Here is a 25,246-nt window from a genome sequence, read left to right on the forward strand (position 1 = left end):
TCTGTCAAAATTCCACTCTCCTTCACAATTATTTGGAACAAAAAATAGTAAGTGTAGACGAGAATGGGGAGAAACTTGTGCATTGCTGGAAGGAATGTAAAATGATGAAGCAACTATGGATAAGTGCTTGATGGTTTCTCAAAAAATTAAGCATAGATTTGCCATGCATGCATGCATTTGTGGTAAGTTGCTTCAGTCATGTCTGATTCTTTGTAACACTATGGACTGTAGCCCACCAGGCTCCTTTGTCCATAGGATCCTCCAGGCAAGAATACTGGAGTGGGTTGCCATTTCCTTCTCCGATAGATTTGCTGTTTGATCCTGCAATTCCACTTCTGAATATGTACCTAAAAGAACTGAAAGCAGGGACTCAAACATATATTTATACATCTGTGTTTCTGGCAGCATTATTCACAATTGCCAAAGGATGGAAACAGCCCATGGTCCATCAGTGGATGAATGCCTGAACAGACCGTGATGTATACACACTATGGAATATTACTCAGCCTTCAAAAGGAAGGAAATTCTGGCACATATTACATGTATGAACTTTGAAAACATGCTAAGTGAAATAAGCTAGACCATAAAGGACAAATATTGCACGATTCCATTTATATAAAATACCTGAGTCAAATTCATAGGTACAGAAAATAGAATGGTGGCTGCCAGAGAGCTGGGAGGAATGGGTATCAAGTTTCAGTTTGGAAAGAAGAAAAAGTTCTGGAAATGGAGAGTGGTGATGATTGTGCAACATTGTGAAAGTGTCTAATGCCACCAAACTGTGAACTTAAAATGGTTCAAATGATAAACTTTACAGATATATACAATTTGCATAAATGTTAATATATTTACTCTCATACACATAAATTCCACTCTAAGGGCCACCTCTTCCACAAAGCTTTCCTTGGTTTCTCTCCAGACACACTGTAGACTCCTTTCATTGACCCAATCAATATTTACTGAGGACTTATTTGGTGTTGGGCACCGTTCTGAACCTTGCAGATTCATCAGTGAACAAAGTAGATGGATATTCCTGCTTGCATAGGACTTACATTCTGGCATGAACAAGACATAGAGTAAACCAAGTACCAAGTGATTCAGCCTCCATTAGATCCAGCAAAGAAGCAAGATGAGGGAAACTTCCCTGGTGGTCCAGCGCCTAAGACTCTGTGCTACCAATGCAGGGGGCCTGGGTTTGATCCCTGGTCAGGGAACTAGATCCCACATGCCACAACTAAGACCCAGCATAGCCAAATAAATAATTTTTTTTTTTTTAAGAAGCAAGATGGGGGAATGACTGAGGCATTTCAGATTGGGGTGGAGGTTGTCCAAAAAGGAGAGAGATATTAAAGCAGCAATCTAAGCAGAGAAAGAACCAGCCCTGCAACTATATAGTTCCATATATACAGTAGGTCCTTGTTGTTCATATATTTTATGTATAGTAGGGTGTATCTATTAATACCAAATTCCCAATCTATCCCTCCTCCCCTTCCCTTTTGGTAACCATGAATTTGTTTTCTGTATCTGTGAGTCTATTTCTGTTTGTAAAGTCCATTTGTATCTATTTTTCTTTTAGGATCCCACATGTAAGTGATAGCATATATTTTCTTTCTCTTTCCAAACTTACTTCACTTAGTATGATCATCTCTAGATCCCTCTCTGTTACCAGCAAATCATCTTTAGTTCTTTATTGATAAAACATATATCCATAGATTAGATGGGAAAACTAAAGGAGAAAAGGGCTTTCCCACTGGTTCAGTGGGGAAAGACCTGGAGAGAAGGGCTTCCTAGCATGCGGGTCAGGAGTGCAAAACTTGTAAGACAGGAACAAGAGTGGAACAAGAAGAGCCAAGGAAAGGAGTGGGTGAGGGCATGAAACCAAGAGAGGGAGCATGTTGTGCATCTCTGACTTCCCCCTGTTTCATTCCAGCTTCCCTTTAGAGAGCTGTTTCTCTCCCTTTCAGGAATCATGTAGTTTGAGTGGTGCTGATCCTACCCCAGCTCTAAATGGGTGTTGTTGTTGCCAGAAAATTCCAGCTCTAGGCCACCATTCAGGGAGAGGATGGTGACCCAAGGTGGGCTGGTGAGGACCATCCCTAGCTCTCGGGAAAGAGGATCTGTCTTTCTGAGACAGTGTACCTCAGGGTCCCTATTTCTTCACTGAGAGTTGAAACACTGTGTTACTCTTCAGACTTCCTCCAACAAGACTTCAAATAGTCAAGAGATTTTTGTGAAGCTTGTGATGGACCATGCAAAATATCATGTGGTGCCAATTTTTAAGTTTGTACAGTGTGATTATTGTTTTTCAGTTGCTAAGTCCTGTCTGACTCTTTGAGAACCCATGCGCTGCAGCATGCAAGGCTTCCCTGTCCTTCACTGTTTTGACAGTCCATGGGGTTGCAGAGTCAGACGTGACTGAGAATGCACACATGCACAGGGCCAGGTTGGGTCTGATAAAAACAATAGTTATAGTGTGATACATGTTATTTTTCTGAAATACACAACACAGGTAAATTTCTCATGGTTCTTGCCTTCTCCTTCAACAGCATGTGTGTGTGTGTGTGTGTGTGTGTGTGTGTGTGTGTGTGTGGTTGGGGGGGCATCTTTTCCACACTCAGTAGGTATGAAAAAGAAACCAGAAAGCAAATCCTGGTTGTTATACTTTTAAGCCTAAATCACATACAAGTGTTAGCTTCAAATTGTGTGCGCTAAGATAAACTAAATTTCATAATACACCAACATGAGTTCATAACACACCAACACACACCCACACAAAATAAATAACACACCAACACAAGTGTATTTCTGAAAGCATGGTTAAGGTGAAGTAAATGTTGTTTAAAAAGCACACACAAAAAGATAGTGTGTGGACAGGATTCAATAAACAGTGTATAACAAAGCACAGAGCACAACAAAGGCTCTCAAAAAATCCTCCCCCGCTGCCTCTGGGAGGAGATTAACCTCTGCATCTTTATTTCTTTTCTTTCTTTACATTGAAGTGCAGTCGATTTACACTGTTTCAGGTGTAGAGCAAAGTGACTCAGTTACACACACAAACACACATTCTTTTCCAATTCTTTTCCATTTTAGGTTATTGTAAGATATTGACTATAGTTCCCTGGGCTAGGTAGTAGATCCTTGCTGTTTATTTTTATATATAGTAGTGTGTATCTATTAATTCCAAATTCCCAATTTATCCCTCCTCCCCTTCTCTTTTGGAAACCATGAATTTGTTTTTATTCCTCTCTGTAAGTCCATTTCTTTTTGTAAAGTTCATTTGTATCTATTATTTTTTTTAGGATTCCACATGTAAGTGATATCCTATGATATTTGTCTTTCTCTGTCCAAACTTAACTTCACTTAGTATGATCATCTCTAGGTTCCCCCCTGTTGCTGCAAATCATCTTTATTTCCTTATTGACAAAATACATATTCATAGATTGGAAGGGAAAGCTAAAGGAGAAAAGGGCGTTCCCAATGGCTCAGCCGGTAAAGAATCCACCTGCAATGCAGGAGACACAGGAGACACAGGTTCCATCCCTGGGTGGGGAAGATCCGCAGAAGGAAACTGCAATCTACTCCAGTATTCTTGCCTGAAGAGTCCCAAGGACAGAGGAGACTGGTAGGATACAGTCCTTAAGGTTGCGAAGAGTCCGAAAGGGCTGAGCGAATAGGCAAACAAAGGAGAAAAACGCGCACAATGCCTTGGCACCTGATCAGATATGCTGTAGGAGCTTAATTATTGCAACCTTCATTCATCTGAGAGAAAATTCCTATTGGCTTTCTCTGAAGGAAAACCTGGGCCCGCAGTTTCTGTCTATGCAAATTCAGCTTGCTAATGTTGTTAAATCACAGGAGGAAATTCTTCTGGAAGCCCTCGAGTTCCTCCAGGCTTATATTAAAGGGATTACAATCCATTTCCTTCCTAATTCGCCTAATGCGCTCTGGGAAGCCCTCAGGCCCGGGATTAAAGCATTTACGCCTTTAATTAGGAGCAAACCTCCCCCCAGAGCCTGAAGCACAAACAGCGAGGCGACACTACAAAGACCTCCTCCCAGAGCGGTGGGGATATTGATCCCCCTCCGGGAGCCCGGAGTCTCGGAGGGTTTAGCAAACGCTGCTTTTCCCAAACTGGGTATCTGAGCCGGGAAGGCCCTCAGTAGAAATAGAAACCCCTTCACGCCAAGAGCAAACAAACAAACAGAAGTCGATCCCTGGAGTTCGGCAGCAGCGGAAGCATCTTCGGGAGGGGGAGGGGGAGGGGCCGCGGCCTGGTCCCACCGCCTGGCTCTTCTAGGTTTTCCTGTATGCTCACCACCGGGTCATTCGCTTTGAAGTGGACGGCTCTGAAAATTAAGCTGTGTTTGCGTATCAGCGAGGTCTGTCCCCACACGGATGCTTTCGCCAGCTCCCAACACAGTCTGCCAGCCCCTTCCATGCCAGATTCCTGGGAAATTCCTGGGTCGCCAGGCTGTGGATTTCTTCAAGGGCAGCGCGGTGGCTGCTTCAGGGTCGCCTGGAATGCGCATTAAAACCCAGATTTCGGCTGCCACCTTCAGTGCCAGAATCTCTGGGAGCGGGAGCCAACCAGGGAATCTACCTTTTCGCAAGCTTCCCCGGTGATTCTTAGGATTCCTACACTCCTCCGGAAGGAAATCCTGGCGGGGCTACCCCCAGCCTTTGTTCAGGAGGGAGCTGAGACCCAGAGCCTTCCAGGATCTTGTACAAGGGCAGACAGTCAATCGACTGGCTGGGATTAATACACTGTGGTGGATGTGTAGGGTACTCCAGAAATGATGCCAAAAGAGCTGGGGAAATTGTTAAATTGGGGCAAGAATGTGGGGCATTTGGCTTCATTTGTTCAAGACAAACCTATGACCACCTTAGGCGACCGAGGCATGTGTCGGATGCTGCTGCCATGTGTAGTAGTAGTAGCAGGAAGCGTGTGTTGTTGGAGTGATGATAAAAAATGGAAAACACAGACTTCCCTGATGGTTCAGTGGTTAAGGCTCTGCACTTCCAATGGTAATGGACTTCCCAGGTGGTGCAGTGGTAAAGAATCTGCCTGCCAAGGCCAGGGACACAAGACGTGAGGGTTTGATCCCTGGGTCTGGAAGATCCCCTGGAGAAGGGCGTGGCAACCGACTCCAGTATTCTTGCCTGGAGAATCCCATGGACAGAGGAGCCTGGCGGGCTACAGTCCATGGATCACAAAAGAATTGGACACGACTGAGTACATGCAAACACACTTTCAATGATCAGGGAACTGAGATCCCACATGCCACTTGGTGCCACCAAAAAAAGAAAAAGAAAAACACCAGGTTCCTGCCATCCAGCACTTTATAACCTGGTGAGTGGGGAGGGGGGGTGGGGAGGAAGAATGAACCAGCACAGGTGGGCCTGTGGAGCCAGGACCACCTGGTATAGAGTGGGGCCTGGAGACTTGGCAGACACGTGGTGGTGAAACCAAGTCTTAACTGAAGAGCTTTCTTTTGCCAGAACCTGGCACTTCTCTGAAGGTTCCATTTCCTGTCCATCCCTGCTCACCCACACCCCTTTTCTCTGAACATTTAAGACACTCCAACAGACATCTGTCACTTTTATAGATGCTATTTCCATTAGGTATGCATTTTTTACTTCCTCAAGAGATCTGAACTGCCTTTTGCCTCTCCACACCCTCTGAGCCTCCCAGACTAGACCTGTAAATGCTGGGTCTTCCATGACACTCTTTGATTGTCTGGGGAATTTTCAAGGTCAAGCTGGAAGGGCAGGCTGCGGTAGGACAGTAAAGGCCTTCAATGCTAAGGAGTGTGGACTTTCAGACAAGAGGCTGAGTGTGAAGAGGAAAGAGTTTGAGGGTCAGATGACTTTGCATTTGAACCCAGCTCTATCACTTACTGGCTTCCCAGGTGGCTCAGTGGTAAAGACTCTGCCTGCCAATGCAGGAGATGTGGGTTGGATCTCTGGGTCAGGAAGACCCGGAGAAGGAAATGGCAACCCACTGCAGTATCCTTGCCTGGGAAATCCCGTGGACAGAGGAGCCTGGCAGGCTACAGTCCATGGGGTCACAAAGGGTTGGACATGACTGACCATGCACCCATGCACTACCACTTAACAACAGTGTGTGCTTGGCTAAGTTACTCATGTTCTTAAGTGGTCAAATGGGGGTTGAAAATGCCTTGCTTGGTCCTGCTCAGCACAATGCCCAACACATACTGCAAATGGGAAGTACTCAGCGAAGGAGACTGAGTGTGGTAGATACCGCTCAATAGTAACATGATGAAAGGGATAGTTTAAAGAGGTCAGTGTGGATGAGTGTGCAGCAAAGACGGGAAAGGGGACACAGCGGAGAAATGACAACGTCTGGAGCCTCTACAATCAACCCGGCACTTGAGAATTGGCTGGACAGTTGGAGATGCTGGTAACAAACAACAGAGCATGTACCCTGTGCTGGTCAGTGTCCTGACAGCATCATCGTAACCCTACAACACAGATTCTTCTTCTGTTTGATTGTGCTGGGTCTCAGATGTGGCTTGCGGGATCTTGTTCCCCAACCCACGCCTCCACTGCATTGAGAGTGTGGAGTCTTAGCCAATGGACCACCAAGGAAGTCCCTACACAAAGGCCTTTTCATCCCTCTCTCCATTTTGTAAATGAGGAAAATGAGGCACAGAGAGGTTAAATGACTTGCTTAGGGTCCCTTGTGCCTCGTAAGTGGTAGAATCAGGATTGCAGCCCTGGCTGCCTTGGGCCAGAGTCCACATTCTCCATCCCAGGGCCATACAGCCTCCACACACCTGGAGAGACAATGGACAGGGTTCTAGAAGAGGGTAACCTGGATGCTGCACTCCAGGGGATGGTCTTCCTTTCAGTGTCCTGAAACTGCCTGAGAAAGTGAAGTGGTTCCTAATCTAGAGACTGGCACCCACGGCTGGGCTGTGGTGTCCTCCTGCTAAATGTGAAGATTCACATAACACACACATTCGACAAGACCCCTGTGACTACAGTGGATCAAGGCAGAAACAAGACTACTCTGTAATTATGTCTGAACCCAGACAAAGGAGGAACCCTGTCCAACACACAAAAATGACCAGACAGCTTCATTCTGGCTAATGAGTCACTCCTGCTTCTCAACTTAACCTTCCTTCCTGATAGACAAAAACTATTGTGATACCCAATTATAGAATTACACCTGCTTCAACATTGTCCGATACAGACCAAAGCCTCGCTTCCTTGAACTTTCCCTCAAAACCCTAACACAAGCCCAAATCCTATGATCGGTACTTCCTGACACCCCATTCTAACAACCTCCCTTGTGTGTCTTCTCTCTCTTTGCAGCTGGACACAAACCCAGCTGTTCAGTCCCAGGCAGGTTCCTGACAGTCGCTGGATGGAAGTCACTGACAAGTCATTGGAAATCCTAGTGTTTCAATAGCTAAGCTGTTTCCCAGTTTGCCTCTCCCAGTCAGAAGTGGGGTCTTGGTCAGGCTATGCCATGACTGGGGCCTCAGAAAGAGTCACTATAATCATCTTTGTGTTTCCCTAATCCCAGGTGGCTCAGTGATAAAGAATCCACCTGCCAATGCAGAAGACTCTGTTTTGATCCCTGGGTTGGGAAGATCCCCTGGAGAAGGAAATGGCAACCCACTTCAGTATTCTTGCCTGGGAAATCCCATGGACAGAGGAACCTGGTGGGCTACAGTCCATGGGGTCACAAAAAGTCAGACACAATTGAAGGACTGAGCATACACGCAATCTCCTTTACAGAAAAGAGAAAGAATTCTTCATTAAAGTGATGGCGAGGATCATATTGACATCAACAAATTGTTAAGAAGATTCAACAGGGACTTTGGTCCAGTGGTAAAGAATCCACCTTGCAGTAAGGGTTCAATCCCTGATTGGGAAACCAAGCTCCCACATGCCTTGGGACAACTAAGCCCATGAGCTGCAACTAGAGAGCCTGTGTGCAGCAAGCAAGACCTGACCCAGCCAAATATTTATATAGGGCTTCCCTGGTGGCTCAGCTACTAAAGAATCTGCCTGGAATGCAGAAGACCTGGGTTCAATCCCTGGGTTGGGAAGATCCCCTGGGGAAGGGAATGGCTACCCACCCCAATATTCTGGCCTGGAGAATTCCATGGACTGCATATAGTCCATGGGGTCACAAAGAGTTGGACATGACTGAGCTACTTTCACTTTTTTGTTAAAGGAAATTCAACAGCAGAACATGCAGCCATGTCTAGCATGGTGACTGGCAGAAAGAGCTTAGACTGCAATTCTTAATTCATGTTATTGTTATTTCAGCAGTGCTCAAAAGCATTAAAAAAAATTCATCCAGATTATTGGCTTCTCTGTATTAAAACAAGGCTCAAGTTATGGAATATAGGTGAAGAATGAGGTATTGAATGCCCCTATATCATACGTTTTTCCCAATAATGAAACTTACTCTTCTAAAAATGGAATATTATAAAAATTAAACTGTGTCATATTAAACAATCTTTTTCTTGTGTTTAGCATAGGATTAGGCATTTCTCAGGATAAAAATACACAAATGACCAATAAATGTATCATTTCAAGTCAAAGGAATGCAAATAAATATGAAATTTCCTACTTATGAGTGCCAAAAGGAATTTTTATTAATAACTATAACATCCGGTACTGGCATGAGGCAACAGGCACTTTTTCATACACGATTATCATGAGTATAAACGACCATAGCTTTTTCAAAGGCAGTTAGAGCTACCTGCCTAAAGATTAGAAGGCTGTACCCTTTGACCCAGCAATTACACTCCTGGATGTTGGTCTGACATCAGTTATCACTCACATGTACCAAGACAGGCATAGCATGGTTCATTATGGAATTGCTTGAAACAGGAAAAACTTGCAACAAATGAAATCTATATTGGCAGGAGCTGATTAAATAAACATAGATAAATCCACACTGAAATATTAGCACATCTTTAAAGGAAATACAGTAGACTTTCAGATGAACTGAAATGAGAGGATGTTCATGTCCAAGAGGAGATACTATTTCTGTGAAGATATTAAAGAATAATTGTGATATCCTTAGAGATGGTTGGATAAAATCCTTTTGCCTAAAGACCTGGAGGTGAAATGGAGAATTACACCTCTCGGGATCTCTTTTCCATAGTAAATCTAATCTGTGACTGCTCAGTAACTAGTGATTATTGTGATGGTTGATGATGAAGAAAGAAGTGGTAAAGATTCTATGCCCCAAAGAATTAGAACACTATTATCCCTGAAAGATCTTACTTTGCCTAACAGTTACTCCAGCATATCAGCAGCTCTTATTTTGTCTCTGTGTACCTCTGTTGCCTTCCCTAAATTCTTTCCAGTGCTTTTTGGGCTGTGGGTCCGGGGTCAGTGGTGGGTCGGGCTGTTAGATGTTGAAAGGGCAAGGTGATCAGTAAGTCACACTCCCATCCCCTCCCTACCTGACCTGGCACTGGCGCCGTAATCTGTGAGAAGATCTGCCTTCATGCCATCACATTGGAATGAAGTGCCGAGAGGAGCATCTTCCCAAGGAACCCCGTTGACAGATTGGTCAGTCACCTTGAGGTCAGACCCCCTCATACCTCATACCACAAACCTGGCCGCGAGAGGTTGGGAAAAAAGAATGACTTTTTTGATCACAAACACTTTCAAGGTAAGTTGGTGGATCTTTAAGTGTGGTCTTTGGACCTCCACAAGTAACTGCTAAAAACACAATCTCAAAATCCCATTCCCCATCTTCCAAATCAGATTTTGATGGGAGAAGCTGGTGTCAGGCATGGGAGTCAGCATGTTAGACAAGTTCTCAAGAAGATTCTTTTGTGCCCTGAAGCTTGAGGACAACCTAGACAGACTTTGGTGATATTTTGCCCATAGGCAAGTCTTTCAGCAACCCATGATGACTGATCATATCTTTGTGTTAAGCATTTGCAGACAGTCAAGTGACCTTATGTCTCCATTATCCTGAGGTAGAGAATAACTAGAAGTAAAAAATGCAACTTGGGACTTCTCTGGCAGTCCAGTGATAAAGACTTCACCTTCCAGTGCAGTGGGGTGCAGATTCCATCCCTGCTCCAGGTGCTAAGATCCCACACACCTCGGGGTCAAAAAGCCAAAACATAAAGCAGAAGGAATATTGTAACAAATTCAATAAAGACTTTAAAAATAGTCCACATTAAAAAAAAAAATCTTTAAGAAACAAATGAAGCTTGATTTAAGTGAGTGCCTCTGTGTATATTCCAGCAAATTTCAGATGGAAGATAACACCAAAAACAATGTTAGGAAGACAAATAAGAAAATTTCAAGACATAGTGTATAGATATATGCCATTTACTCTGTGTGTGTGTGACTGCACTTCATGGCATGTGGGACCTTAGTTTACCAACTAGGGATTGAACCCATGCCCCCTGCAGTGGAAGTGAGGAATCTTAACCACTGGACTGCCAGGGAAGTCCAATACGCCATTTACTGATTCTTAGCCAACAATTATTGAACAGCTCAGAGAGATAGATAAGAATTTATGAAAAAGAAAGACTTTAAAACTTGAAATAATTACCCTTAGTTCTGAGGTTTCCTCCCCGTTTATGTATATTTGTAAAATATCGTGGACACAGGCTCCAAACCTTCAGTGACTACTTTTCATTCTTCCAGGCCTCACATACCAGAGTGTCCTAGGCAGGGAAGGCCCCTTCCCAGCTCCAGGACAGTGTGTCTGAAGCATTTCTCGTCTGCTTTTGTAGACAGTCCCTGCTCAGTGAGGCAGTAACACCTGGCTCTGCCTCTCAAAGCCCCGACGTGCCCCAGACATCTACCCAGTTCCTGACTTCCATCAGACTTGAGCACAGGTTTTCCTGTCCGTCCCACTCCTTCCAAGTCAGACATGATCCCAGATCCCTACCAGATCCATCCCATAGCCCAGTCTCGGCCTTGCATCACCTCCTCCATCCCGGGGACATTCTCAGTGTGTGAGGGGGACGCTAAGGGTGACAGAGGCTTCCTGGAGGAGCTGAGCCCTAGGTTGGCAGGTGAGGTGTGGGAATGGCTAGGGCTCTACCCTTCACACACTCACATACACACACACAGGTGCACCTCTCAGCAGGTAAGCTAGTTTTTGTTGAATCACGCCCCTTATCTGAGGCTGTCTTTGGTATTCATTTGAGCTGAACTGAACTGACAAAGAAAAGCTGTGGAGTCTACACGGAGCCTATGGCCAGCCAAGGCTGAGACTTTTAATAGCTTCAACACTTGATGAGAGGGGTGAACGTTGTGGAAAGAAAGTGGACCAACTACCAAACACTTGTTTTCTTGCCCAGCTTGCCACTAACCAGCTCTGTCACTCTGGGCAGCTCATCTACTTTTTCAGAGGGCAGGAAAGAGGTAGGAGTAACAAGACCTAGTGAGGAGAAAGGAGAGAGAGAGAGAGAGAGAGAGAGAGAGAGACATCATTGGTACCTGGGATCTGTTTCCCTGTGACACAGACTTCTAGAAGGCAAGAATCTCTCATGATTTAAAAAAAAAAAGATTTGTTTATCTGGTGTGTTTTGTTTTAGCTGTGGTGCATGGGCTTAGTTGCCCCCTGGCATGTGGCATCTTAGTTCCCCAACGAGGGATCAAACCTGCATCTTCTACATTGGAAGGTACATTCTCAATCACCGGACCACCAGGGAAAGTTCCAAAGCTCTCATTATTTTATTGGCTATTATACTTCTAGGGTTGGACTATACTATGTCTTTAAAAAAAGAAAAAACCATCCTCAAAATAAAAATGTTAGGAGCTGTGATAAAATTTCCCCTCAATTCTCTGAGTCAGGAATAACAAATTTGACTTGTTTTATTTGTTTAAATTTATTTTACTGAAGTCTCATCAATTTATGTGTTAATTTTTGCTGTACAACAAAGTGACTTAGTTAAACATGTATGTGCATATGTTCTTTTTCATATTCCTTTCCATTATGGTTTATCATAGAATATTGAATACAGATCCCTGTTGCCATATAGTGGGACTTTGCTGTTTATCCCAAACCAGATTTATTTTAAATTTCAAGGGTACTGCAGATCCTCTGCCATGTTTAACTTTTATTTTCTTCATAACCCTCTCACCTTGCTGGTGAATCTGTCTGCCTCAGTGGGACATGGTACCTTAGCACCTCATTTGGAGATAAGAAGAAGCTGTTCTTTTCTTCTCACACCTGTAACATCACTTCCAGGAGTCCAGCCAGCTCTGACTCCCATCCGCAGACCGTGGGCATTTCCACCCTGACTCCGTTGTTTCCTATTCTTATTTCCCCTACTTATTATTTTGTATCTTGTTGTGTAGTCTGTATTTTTGCAAATCACCCTGAACCCTTCTAGAATAAGGCCAGGCACACACATGTACCTTATTGATCATCAGCATTCTCTTTCGGAGACCACTGGACTGCTTTATTCAACTCATTCCTTGGTTAGAGTCTGTTACCCACTGGTCTTTTCATACTGTTCATGGGGTTCTCAAGGCACCTTTCACCATCTGATATGAAGAGCCGTCTCATTGGAAAAGACCCTGAAGCTGGAAAAGATGGAGGGCAGGAGGAGAAGGGGGTGATAGAGGATGAGATGGTTGAATGACATCACCAACTTAATGGATGTGAGTTTGGGCAGACTCTGGGAGATGGAGAAGGACTGGGAAGCCTGGCATGCTGTGGTTCATGGGGTGGCAAAGAGTCGAACATGACTGAGGAAATGAACAACACACTGGTCACCCTGCTAGGGGGAGGGCAACACTCACTGTACAAGTAATCAAAGAAAGAAAATTGTTAGCAGATAGAATTAGTGCAAAGAAGGAAATAAGCAGTAAAACAGGGAAGGAGGGCAGCATTTACCCAGGAAGGTGCAGGCAAGGCCTCTCTGAGGACCGGACACTTAAGCAGGGACTTGGAGGACAAGGCGAGGTGGCAGAGGTGAGCCCAGGGGAGAAGCACAGAGAAACAGTTTGGGTGGCTTTCAGGAGGGGCAGAGGACGATGTGGGAGGGGAGGGGAAGGGTAGCAGGGAAGGCCGAGGAAAGGCAGCAGGCAGGCAGAGATGTGTCAGCCAGGTATGTAGATTTTGGTTTCAGTGCAATGGGAAGGCCCCTCTTGTACCTGGAAATGACAGGTTCTGTTTCTGAAGATGACAGCCATACCACTGAATACCACTTGGAATGCAAAAGGAAAAACTATGGATACATGCAATGACTAGGATGGATCCCAAGAGCATAATGATGCAGGAAAAAGAGAAGCCCATCTTGAAGGGTCACAAACCGCATGATCCCATTCATACAACATTCTCAAAATGACAACAAGATAGACAAGGAGTTTATAGACAATTATAGAGTGGACTTCCAGTATTCTTGCCTGGAGAATCGCATGGACAAAGGAGCATGGTGGGCTACAGTCCATAGGGTTGCAAAGAGTCAGACATGACTGAAGCAACTTAGCAGGCACCCACATTAAGTGGATGCCAGAGGTCAGGGGAAGAAGACTGGGTGATACTATGAAGTGTAGCGTAAGGAAGATCTTGTTGTAATGGAACAGCTCTGTATCTTACAAAATATATATTAATTAATTAATTACTTTGGTTGCACCAGGTCTTACTTGCGACACTGGGATCTAGGTCCCAGGCCAGGAATAGAACCCAGGCCACGGAGCACAGAGTCTTAGACATTAGACCACTGAGTAGATTACTCAGAACTCACAAAATGGATGCAAAACAGCAATGTCTTAGGTTTGTCTAGCATCTTGTGTGTGGACACATAGAAATATGTACATAAGACATTTGTGCTTCAGAAAATATTTGCGTACATAGGTCGTGATTTATGAGCATAGTAATAGATCATTCGATGAGTGGAATCCATTTACTGGGGGACTCTGGTATTATTATGTGGGGTCAAGCCTGTGGGTTCTGAGACATAAACACAAGTAACACTGATGAAGGATTACAAACACAGAAGAGCTTCCAAGAAGCAGTGTGCTTGGAGGAAACCAGTCGCAACTGATGCTGTCAGTGGTTGTGGTGAGAGGGTCAGAGCCCTTTGAGGAATAAAGATACCCTGTAGCACTGAGGTTAGGATCTCACCTCAGGGTATGGTTGGCCTAGGGCAATGTCTGAAGGAACTTTTGAAGGAGCTACCTTAGAACTGCAGGTCAGATCCCTGCCCAACCTCCCATTCACCCTGTTCTGCAGCCATATTGGCCCTGCCTTGACTCTCTAGCCCAATCAGTGCCCTCTGAGTTAACACTAGGGGACCTGGACTTCGTGACACCACCAGCCCAACAATTCTATCCTTATGGTTATTAATGTCAACATCAGTGAAAAGGCCTTACCTACAGAACCCTTCATCTGGCCACACGGATGGTTGTTGTCATTTCAATGAGATCAGTGCTGCCAGAACTGGACAGGAAGCTCCCATCCCAGGGCCATCAGGATAGAAAGAGCATTTTAGCTCTTCATATCTCCTGGTCTTGAGAACTAAAAAAACACTTGCTTTTGCCGAAACAAATGTTCTATGCTCCCACTGATCTTTGGAATTATATTAGAAAGTTTTTGTTTTTGTTTTGGCTGTGCTGTGCAGCTCCTGGGATCTTAGTTCCCTGACCAGGGATTGAACCCCGGGTGACAGCAGGGAAGAGTCCTAATCACTGGATGGCCAGGGCACTCCCCACAAAGCTATTTTCTGGAAATAGGTACAGAAATTAACTTGACTTTTTAAATGAACTCTGATTTATTTGGTTGCATTGGGTCTTGGTTGTGGCATGTGGGATCTAGTTCTCTGACTAGGGATCAAACCCGGGCCCTCTGCATTGGGAGTGCAGTCTTAGCCACTGGAGCACCAGGGAAGTCCCATTAACTTGACATTTAAGACTTCACAAGTAGTAAAGGAAATAGCAAGACAAAAGGGATATCTTGCAGCAAGCCCTGAAGTTCTTACCGTCTTCCTCAAGTATTTATAATATCCAAGACTGCGTGATGTTGTCATGAATGGCTCTCCTCCTTGCAGCCTCAAAAAGGAAATAAAAACCTTAAAGAATATGAAGATTTGACCATATTCCAAGGCTCAAGGTATTAGAAGCTTAGAGCTCTTTGAATTCAGATATTTACTTGAATGTCTCATGGCATCTCAAACTGAACTTGGCCGATGCATACTTGGGGAGATACACTGGAAAGAAAACCAAGGAGGCAATACACAGGAAATCAGGATGTCAGTTACCTCTGTGGGGCGGGCTATTTGTGATCAGGAAGAATGCTGATGGAGTGAGTGATTTGCAGGGTTCCATTTCTTAATCTGGGTAGAGATTACTTACATATGTTAGAATAATTCATTACATTATGTACATTTTAAGCATTTTCCTTTTTACTTATTCATTTATTTTTGGCTGTCCTGGGTCTTCGTTGCTGCACAGACTTTTCTCTAATTTCGAGGCATAGGGCTACTCTCTAGCTGCCGTGGACAGGCGTCTCATTACAGTGGCTTCCCTTGTTGCAGAGTACAAGGCTCAATGGCACATGGGCTTAAGTAGTTACAGAACGTGAGCTCAGTAGTTGCAGCTCCTAGGCTCTAGAGCATAGACTCAGTAGTAGTGGTGCACAGGCTTAATTGCTCCTCAGCAAGTGGAATCTTCCCAAATCAGGGACTGAACCCTTGTCTTCTGCATTGGTGGGCAGATTCTTTATACTGATCCATCAGGGAAGCCCCAAACAATTTTCTTTATGTGAACTTTTTTCCACAATCAACAAAAGAAAAAGTTGTGCTGCCCATGCAAGCCTGGTCTTCCCTTCTCTACCCTTTCAGTAATTGGTGACACCACCCTCCATCCAGTTACTAAGGTCTAAGACCAGGCGGGTTATTCTTGACTCTTTTCCTCCACCTCTACACCCACTCCATCACAGCCTCAAAAGCTTCCTCCTTTCCCTCCACGCTTCACACCTCCACTGCCGCTATTCCATCCAACCTCCATCAAGTCTCTGTGGATAACATTACCACTGACATCCACTCTTCAACACAAAGACCATGAACTTCTTAAGAAAACTTTCTATTTGAAATGATTGCAGATTTACAGGAAGTTACAAGTACAGAGTGTTCTCGAGTTGCCCCCAATGTTAACATCTTGTGTAAGTGTATTATGCTGTCATACCAGGAAATTGACATGGATATAATCCATGGAATTTATTAAGATTTCACTGGTTTGACCTGAGCTTATTACTCATTTGTTGGGTTTTTTTTTTTCTTTCTTCTTCTTTTTTATTTTTGGCTGCATTGTGCAAGAGGGATCTTAGTTCCTGGACCAGGGATTGAACCCATGTCCCCTGCACTGGCAGATGGATTCTTGACTAGTGGATCACCAGAGAAGTCTCAGCAACCAATTCTTAATTCATGCCACTTAACATCATTTATTATGATGTGCCAGAAATTTTACAAAACACCCTGCAAGGCTCACTTCTTTTTGTCCTTCCCCGTGGGTCACACAACTTGGACAAAAAAAGGTAACTTGCCCTAAGTTGCAGACTTAAAGTATTGAGGCACTGAGGGTCAAACTTCGGTTGACTTTGCTTCTCTGCTTCGTGGCCTCTGACACTGCTATTGAACTCAGTTCAGGTACTGGGTTCTGCCAGCTGCTGTCCATACCAGCTCTGCGCTGGCCCAGGGCACTGCTCTGCCCTGCAGCTGAGAAAGTCAACGATGAGGCATATTCCCAATATTGCTGATGGCAGATGGCAGTGTCTGTACTAACAAAGGACATTTAAATTCTACATACCACTTAGTGAATTTTATTGGTTCTACCTAGAACAACTGGTAAGGCCCAGCTCAAAAGAGCCTGGAGCTCACAGTATTAAGGGGAAAATGCCTGGTTGCTTCTTGTGCACATGGTTCTTCTGTCTCCTGCCTCACAGGGACCACAGCAGACATCTGTGAGCATTTTCTCTGAGTCAGAAACTGAGTGAAGGACTGAGATTTTGGGTTTAGCAAATGCAAACTAGTATATACAGAGTGAGTAAACAACAAGGTCCTGTATAGCATAGGAACTATATTCAATATCCTGTGATAAAACATAACAGAGGACTTCCCTGGTAGTTCAGTGGTTAAGAATCCACCTGCCAAAGTAGGTGTGATCCCTGGTCCAGGAACTAAGATCCCACATGTCTCACAGCAACTAAACCTGTACACCACAACTACTAAAGCCTGTGGGCACTAGAGCCCATGCTCTGCAACTAAAGAAGCCACTGCAAGGAGAAGCTCGTATACTTAAACTAGAGAGTAACTCCCACTTGTCACAACTAGAGAAAGCCCTCCCGCAGCAATAAAGACCCAGTGCAGTCAAAAATAAATGAAAAAAAAAAACAAAAAATGGAAAAGAGTACATTGTGTCTAACTTTTTGCGGGCCCCATGGACTGTAGCCTGCAAGGTTCCTCTCTCCATGGAATTCTCCAAGCAAGAATATTGAAGTGGGTTGTCATGCCCTCCTCCAGGGGATCTGACCAACCTAGGGATCTAACCCGGGTCTCCTGCATTGCAGGCAGATTCTTTGCTATCTGAGCCACCAGGGAAGCCCAAATACGAAGATGATTAACAGTCAACTTTAACTACATTTCCCATAAATAAGTAATAAAAACCCATTTGAAATGGTTTAAAAGTTCAATGTTTAAAGCAACAGTTAGTGCTTCCACACTTTTTTTTCTTTGGATAATCTGATGAAAGCCACGGAAACTTTTTCCAGAAATGTGGATTTTATGTGCAAAAAAATCCTATCTGCACCATCAAGGATTTCTCAGAGCCCCTGAGGCCCATCCATTGACCCCAAAGATAAGACTTTGTTCTACAGATTTACAAATGGGCAAATCCTTTGTGAGGCAAATATTCTTCCTCTGACTTGCATTTTATAACTCTCTCTCCTTCTCACTCTGTATCTCTCCCTCTAAACACATACACATCACTGTATATTTGCTCATGAACTGTCCACTATTATCTTTATTCATTATCAGAGTAGTTTTCCCTTTTTTATATTCTGTATTGCAAACCCATGTTATCATAATAAGTCTCACAAAACACTAATTAAGCAAAATTTTAGCTACATCATTTAGCTAAACTTATACTGCAGATCTTTAATTTTCAACTGATTTTGCCTTTGAATTGATTTGTAAATTTCTTGCAAAATATGTTCAGTATTGCTATAGTTCTAGAGTTACAGAACCAAATCCATCTGAGAAAGCAATTGGGGGATAGGATACACCTTTGCTACAATAGTAGGCCACTTGTTCACCAAGATAAATATGGACTGTTGATAATATAGTCGTCTCTTCTGGTTACTATTTGCAGGGGACTTGGGATTTAAAGGGGCCTCCCTGGTGGCTCAGATGAGAAAGAATCTGCCTGCCAATGCAGGAGACACAGGAGACATGGGTTCAGTAAGGGAATGGCTACCCACTTTAGTATGCTTGCCTGGAGAATTCTATGAATGGAGGAGCCTGGTGGGCTACAGTCCATGGGGTCTCAAAGAGTCGGATACGACTTAGAGGCTAAAACAACAACAAAACAACAACAGGGAACTAAGATCCTACATGCCATATGGCATGATCAAAAAAAAAAGTGATCATGCACTACTTACTCCATGTATATTATCACTAGTCCTTATGACAATCCTGTAGTGGATAAGAATGCCAGTTTTACAGATGAAGAAACTGAGGACCAGAGAATATAAGGACTTTGCTCAAGAGCACACAGCTAGGAAGTGACCAATGATTTGTTTGGCTTAAAAGGCCACTCTTTCAGCTACCATGCTGCCTCTCTGGTTTTGGCTTCAGTTTGGACGGGGATACATGTTTATAGAGTATACCCCCTTGCAAGTAGAAGTGTTCATTTTATCCTTAAATAGGCCTCTACTGAAATGTCTTATATCACTAAAACTTGAAACTGGGACTTCCCTGGTGGTCCAGTGTTTAAGACTCCGCCTTCCAATTCGGGGACTGAGGGTTCAGTCCCTAGTCAGGGAGCTAAGATCCAAAAAAACCAAAACATAAAGCAGAAGCAAGATTGTAACAAATTCAATAAAGAGTTTAAAAATGGTTCACATAAAAAAAAAAAATCTAAAATAAAACAAACAAAAAACCCTTGAAAGTGACAAAATGGATCCTTCAACAGAACTAGCATAGAATTTTTTTAGGTTGGTGTCTTTAGCACCGCCATACAACCTGCTTATTTTTAGAGTAAGCAAGGAATTTGGCAATTTAATTCAGAACACTTTTTTTTTTTTTAACCTTAGCTCATGCTGGGCTAGAGGCTGATTCTGAACTGAAAGAGCAGAGTCTCCATTCCAAGTATGCCTAAAAAAATTTTTTTTCTTCTAAGAATCATTCCCAAATGGATAATTAAATCCAAGATTTTCTCCCATTGGCCCACTTTTTCTCTGTTAGGTAACATAAACCTGTCCTAGAAAAAAAAAGTCTAGGGTACCAGACAACCACCTGCTTTCATTGATGGACAAGCAAAGCAAGACGTGGCCTTTCGCATCAGGAGATAATTAAGCAACTGGACAGTTTCAGTTTGTGTCAAGAGTCACCCTCTCCCTTTGATCTATACTTCAGCTAAGGTGCATCACAGATCTTAGGGGTCATGGGAGAAGAGGGCAGGGCAAGAGAGAAATTTCAGTGCACCTTGAAGTGTGAAGTGTTTGCTTTTCACCAGACAGCTCATCTCACTTCCTCTCTAGTGAAAACCTACCCTCCATACTTCTTAATGAACCCACCCTAGCATTCTTCAGCTGCCTTTCCCAAAACTTTAGGAAGCTCAAAATGAAGTTATTGCTTTCTGAAATACCATGAAAGCTGTGTATTCTAAAACACCCTGAGAGGTTTTTTTGGAGGCTTCTCTGGGTTTTTTGCTTTTGTAGGCAGAAAGTGTTTTGTGGCCAGAATCTAAACACAACATCTCTGAACTACTGAAAATTGTCATCATAAGAATTTAAGTAAGAGTTACAGCATTTTAATGAACCCCGCAGTTACAACTCTCCTTTTATCCCTTATTCCATGAAGATTACCTCACGCTGAGGGCCCTACAGACACACATATGCAAAAAGAGGGCTTTTATCTGGTCTGAAAGGCTGAGGGGAAAGGTTAAAGATTTCCAGTGACTTTTTCTAGCCTTAAAGCTTTCTTCTTATCTTTTCTGCTGCCTATGTCTTCATACCATCAACAACGCAGTAAAATTTGGAATTCTCTCTCTGTACATCTTTGTGCTACCTCCAACCACAAAACCCTGAGGCTCCGTTAATTTCAAAATGATTAGACAGAGCAGAGATAAGGGACCCGGGAAGCAGAGCCACTATCCCAGGAATGCCGACCCTATCCTTCTTCTTCTTCTCTTTTTAAATATTTATTTAAATTATTTATTTCGTTGCACTGGATCTTAGTTGCTGCCCTTGGGACCTTGCATCTAAGTTGTGGCATGTGGGATTGAGTTCCCTGACAAGGGATGGAACCTGGGCCCAGAGTCTGAGTCACTGGACCACCAGAGAAGTGGTCCCCTCCCCCCGCGCCCTACACCCTACCCCACCACAGTCATCAAAAATACTTTCATCTTAATTTTAGAGATCAGAAGTCCTAGAAAAGAGCAGGGATGTCACCAGCATCCTTGTCGAAGACATAGCCTGCAGACAAAAACATGGGCTCCCTAGGACTCCGGGCTTCCATTTCTTACCCTGTGCAACTGTGAAATAAACTATCTGCCATTATATTTTGAAGAAGACACTGATGCAAGTGATTAGCTACTGAAGGCAGAATAAAATGTGGAGCTACTGCTTTCTGATGTGTGTGTGCGTGCTAAGTTGCTTCAGACGTGTCTGACTCTTTGTGACCCTATGGACTATATATAGCCCGCCAGGCTCCTCTGTCCATGGGATTCTCCAGGCAAGAATACTGGAATGGGTTGCCATGCCCTCCTCCAGGGGATTTTCCCAACCTGGGGAACGAACCTGTATCTCCTTAGACTGCTGCATTGCAGGCAATTCTTTACCAGTGAGACACCTGGGGAGACCTTTTGATGTGTAGATACAGCTTTTTGAAAGGCTGATAGGGTGATAGCTATGTTCCCCTATGCCCCTCCATCCCCAGTAGGGCAATGATTTTGCTCCAAGAGATGAGGCATTTCTTTATTCAAGGACCATTTGGACATAGGCTTCAACAATTCCTGGGCTGGCGATGTCCCTGGTGGTTCAGTGGTTAAGACTACACACTTCCAATGCAGGGGGTGGGTGTGCAATCCTTGGTCGGGGAACTTAGTAGCATGACCAAAAGAAAACACACAGAAAAGCAAAAAAAAACCACACACACAAAAAAACTACTTGCTGGGCTGTGTGGACTTGCAGATGTTCCTGGACCTCTCTGGACTTCAGCTGCCATCAATAAATAGTGGTGGTGTTATTAGTTTCCGGGGGAGCTGAGAGACATGGAAATGGATGAACGATCTGGCTACCTGTCTCCACTACTGGTCCGTTCCTTTTGGGGAAAAAGTAGATCCTACTTTTTCAGAAGTAGGATCCAGAAACTGGAGGAAGTTTACCCGAGGAGGCAATTTGGTCATGCTCTTATAGCTGAACATCCTGTTGTATCTTTTGAGCAATGACCACATATGGGTGTTGTTTTTGTTTTTGGCCACACTGCATAGTATGCAAGAGAGTTTTCTGACTAGGGATTGAACCTGTGTCCCCTGCAGTGGAAGTGCAGAGTCTTAACCCCTGGACCGCCAGAGAAGTCCCTATGGTTTTGTTTAATTGAGAAAAATATTTGTTTTCTCTCCGTGATTTCCATTTATACTCCAGACTTGGGCACTGCCTTTGCTGTCAGTCAATTCTCTGTTGACTAATGAATGCTCCTGGGTTCTAGAGCTTGTAAGTTTTGGTTTAGCTCATCTTGGCTTTCATACTCAGCCAGCTGAGTGGCTTTTTAAGTGGAGAACTGGGTGGTTTTTTAGGTTACCTTGTGCCTGGCAGGTACTGCGCAGGACACAGAAGAGGGGCTCACTGTTGATTAAGGAAATAGAGGCCTGGGTTCAGTTTCATCTTAAAGCTTCCAGAATCCAGGTGTTCCTCTTGGCACATCCAGAAGTTGGGTGACATCAGTCCAAGGGTGTGCTCTGCATGTGAGAAGTAATTCTCAGAGACTTGCACTGCTTCTCTGTGTCTAAACACTTAGACAGAAGTTTATTTTCTTCTTATTTAAGAAAGATTTCAAAATCTTATGCAGGAAAAAAAAAGTTTAGAAATAAATCACCAAAATGTTACCCAGTAATTGTCTTAGATTGGTGGAACTCTGTGTTCTTTCTTTCCTTTCTACATTTGAATATTTTCTAAGTTTTCTGATAAACAAGTTCAGTTCGGTCGCTCAGTCGTGTCCGACTCTTTGCGACCCCTTGAGCTGCAGCATGCCAGGCCTCACTGTCCATCACCAACTGCCTGAGTCTACCCAAACCCATGTCCATTGAGTTGGTGATGCCATCTAACCATCTCATCCTCTGCCATCTCCTTCTCCTCCTGCCCTCAATCTTTCCCAGCATCAGGGTCTTTTCAAATGAGTCAGCTCTTCGCATGAGGTGGCCAAAATATTGGAGATTCAGCTTCAGTATCAGTCCTTCCAATGAACACCCAGGACTGATCTCCTTTAGGATGGACTGGTTGGATCTCCCTGCAGTCCGATATACATGTATTAGTTTATAATATTGTATAAACTTTTTTTGAGCTTTAAAAAATTAAACTTATTGAGATAATTATAGACTAGCATAGTTTTAAGAAATATGCAGAGGATTCCCCAGTGGTCCAGTGGTTAAGAGTCTGAGCTTCCACTGTAAGGATCATGGATCCAATCTCTGGTTGGGTGGTTGGGAAAGTTTCATGTGCCACACAGTGTTGCCAAAAAAAAGAAAGAAAGAGAAAGAAATATGTAGATTCTATGTACCCTTTCCCCATCTTCTCCCAAGAACAACATCTTAAAAAACTGTAGCACATTGGGATTAACATTTTATATAAAATAGATACCATCAGAATCTTTAAAATAGATAACCAATATATATAAAATCTTGCCTGGAAAATCCCATGGACAGAAGAAACTGGTGGGCTACAGTCCATGGGGTTGCAAAGAATCAGACATGACTGGGAGTCTGAGCATATATAAAATAGATAACTGACCAGTATATATAATGGACTTCCCTAGTGGCTTAGACAGTAAAGGGTAAGGAATCAGCCTGCAATATGAGAGACCTGGGTTCGATCCCTGGGTTGGGAAGATCCCCTGGAGGAGGGCATGGCAACCCATGGCACGCTGATATTCTTGCCCGGAGAATCTCCATGGATAGAGGAGCCTGGCGGGGTACAATCCACAGGGTTGGAAAAAGTCGGACATGACTGAGCGACTAAGCACAGCACATGTATATGTAAAATAGATAACCAACCAGGATGTATAAAAACAATAACCAACAAAGACCTACGTGTAGAGCACTGAGAACTATACTCAATACTTTGTAATAACTAACAAGGGAAAAGAATCAGAAGAAGAATAGATGTGTATATATGTATATCTGAACCACTGCTGCACGCCTGAAACGAACACGACATTGTAAATCAACAACACTTCAATTAAAAAAGAAAATTAAATTTAAAACACGGTAGCACGATAGCATAACAGGATACTGACATCCATAAGGTCAAAACACGTTTCCTTCAAGTTTTTTTTTATAGCCACACTGACTCTTATCCCCCAACTAACTTTTAAAAATGTTTATTTATTTATTTGGCTGTGCCAAGTCTTAGTTGAGACATGTGGGATCTAGTTCCCGGACCAGAATGGAACCTGGGCCCCCTGCATTGGGAGTGTGGAGTCTTAACCAATAGTCCACCAGGGAAGTCCCCAACTGACTTTTAATGCTGCCTATATCAAACATATATACTCGCAAAGAGTCGGACATGACTGAGCGACTGAACTGAACTGAACTGAACTGATACCAGAGAACAAGGTCAGATGCTAGGAAGATAAACGTATAGGGACCAACGGAGACTCCAGTCCGGATGCCAGCCTACATAAATTTGTTTTTTTCTAAAGAAACTTTTTACCAGTGATCTGAATTAGTATTTAAAATATGCAAGCTCCATCTGTCCAGTGCTCCTTTCATAATCTTTCTCATGTTTTATTTCTATGAGGAGACTACTACTATCAAGTATAGATTCAAATAACCACCACAAGAATGTCTACTGTCTATACTAGATACTATTCTATATTGAATATTGAGTGTGAAATACATTGAATTACGTGAGGACCAAAAACGGCTTGGACATAGTTTGAATGATAGCTGGGGAGATGCTACATAGGGGCACATATTTTAGTAATACAATTGGGGAAGTCTGACATCCCTATTTTGTCTTCCTGGGTTTATTCCTGGATTTGAAACTGTCTGGGTTATATTCGGTGGTGCATAAACATCTGCTTGAAGGAAGACTTTGAAGAGATCTCTGCATTAGTGTCATTCACATAGAAAACTGAGCAGTCACAAGGGGCCAGAAACATTGTTAGGAAAAGAACAAATATAGCTGAGAGGTTTATGAGAAGCATTGCCAGTTTGATTGTTGCCTATTCCAGCTGACATTTTGGCTGTGTCTCCTCTTCCATCACTGCAAGTTGTCAGGGTGTTTGTGGATAAACAGAGTCCCTTCTCTGGGTGATCTATCTTCTTGCCCTGCTTGGTTTGTGCATGGATCACTGCCTATCCTTGGTGAAATGGCATAGAAACTTCAACAAGCATTTAAAAAAAAAATCAAATGCTGACTTAATTCTTCTACAAATGAAAGATACTGTCTCTGTATCTCTGTATGGCTCCCTTTACACCCTGAGTGAACTGAAGAGGTCTCATCACCTACTGGAAGCATCCTGGCTTCTTACAGATTAGAAAACTTGGACATCTTAGGTTCTTCTTGGCCTGATCCCAACCTTGCCCCTCCCTTTCTCCAGTTTCATCTACCACTTCCATTCATTTTCCAAAATGATTTTTTCTCCTTACCATCTGTCATCTTCCTTTCTTAAAATTCTGTCCCAAATGCTCATTCTTCCTTCTTCAGCAATCAGCCAGCTCAAATGCCACCTGCCCCCCGCTCCCAGAAGCCTTCTCTGATTGCCCCAGATTTTCACATCACTGTCTCTTTATGGGCCCGACTCCTATCTCAAACAGGCTGAGACTATATTTGAAA

General features: G+C 43.5%; 1 protein-coding gene across 2 annotated transcripts in view; it reads right to left on the reverse strand.

Moving 5' to 3' along the window:
- Nucleotides 1–25,246, reverse strand: part of SPMIP9 (sperm microtubule inner protein 9) — a 70,675-nt gene that overhangs the window by 4,678 nt on the left and 40,751 nt on the right. The gene's annotated exons all lie outside the window — the stretch shown is intronic.

This window comes from Odocoileus virginianus, chromosome 2 (genome assembly GCF_023699985.2).
Source record: "Odocoileus virginianus isolate 20LAN1187 ecotype Illinois chromosome 2, Ovbor_1.2, whole genome shotgun sequence".
In the NCBI taxonomy this organism is placed as follows: domain Eukaryota; kingdom Metazoa; phylum Chordata; class Mammalia; order Artiodactyla; family Cervidae; genus Odocoileus; species Odocoileus virginianus.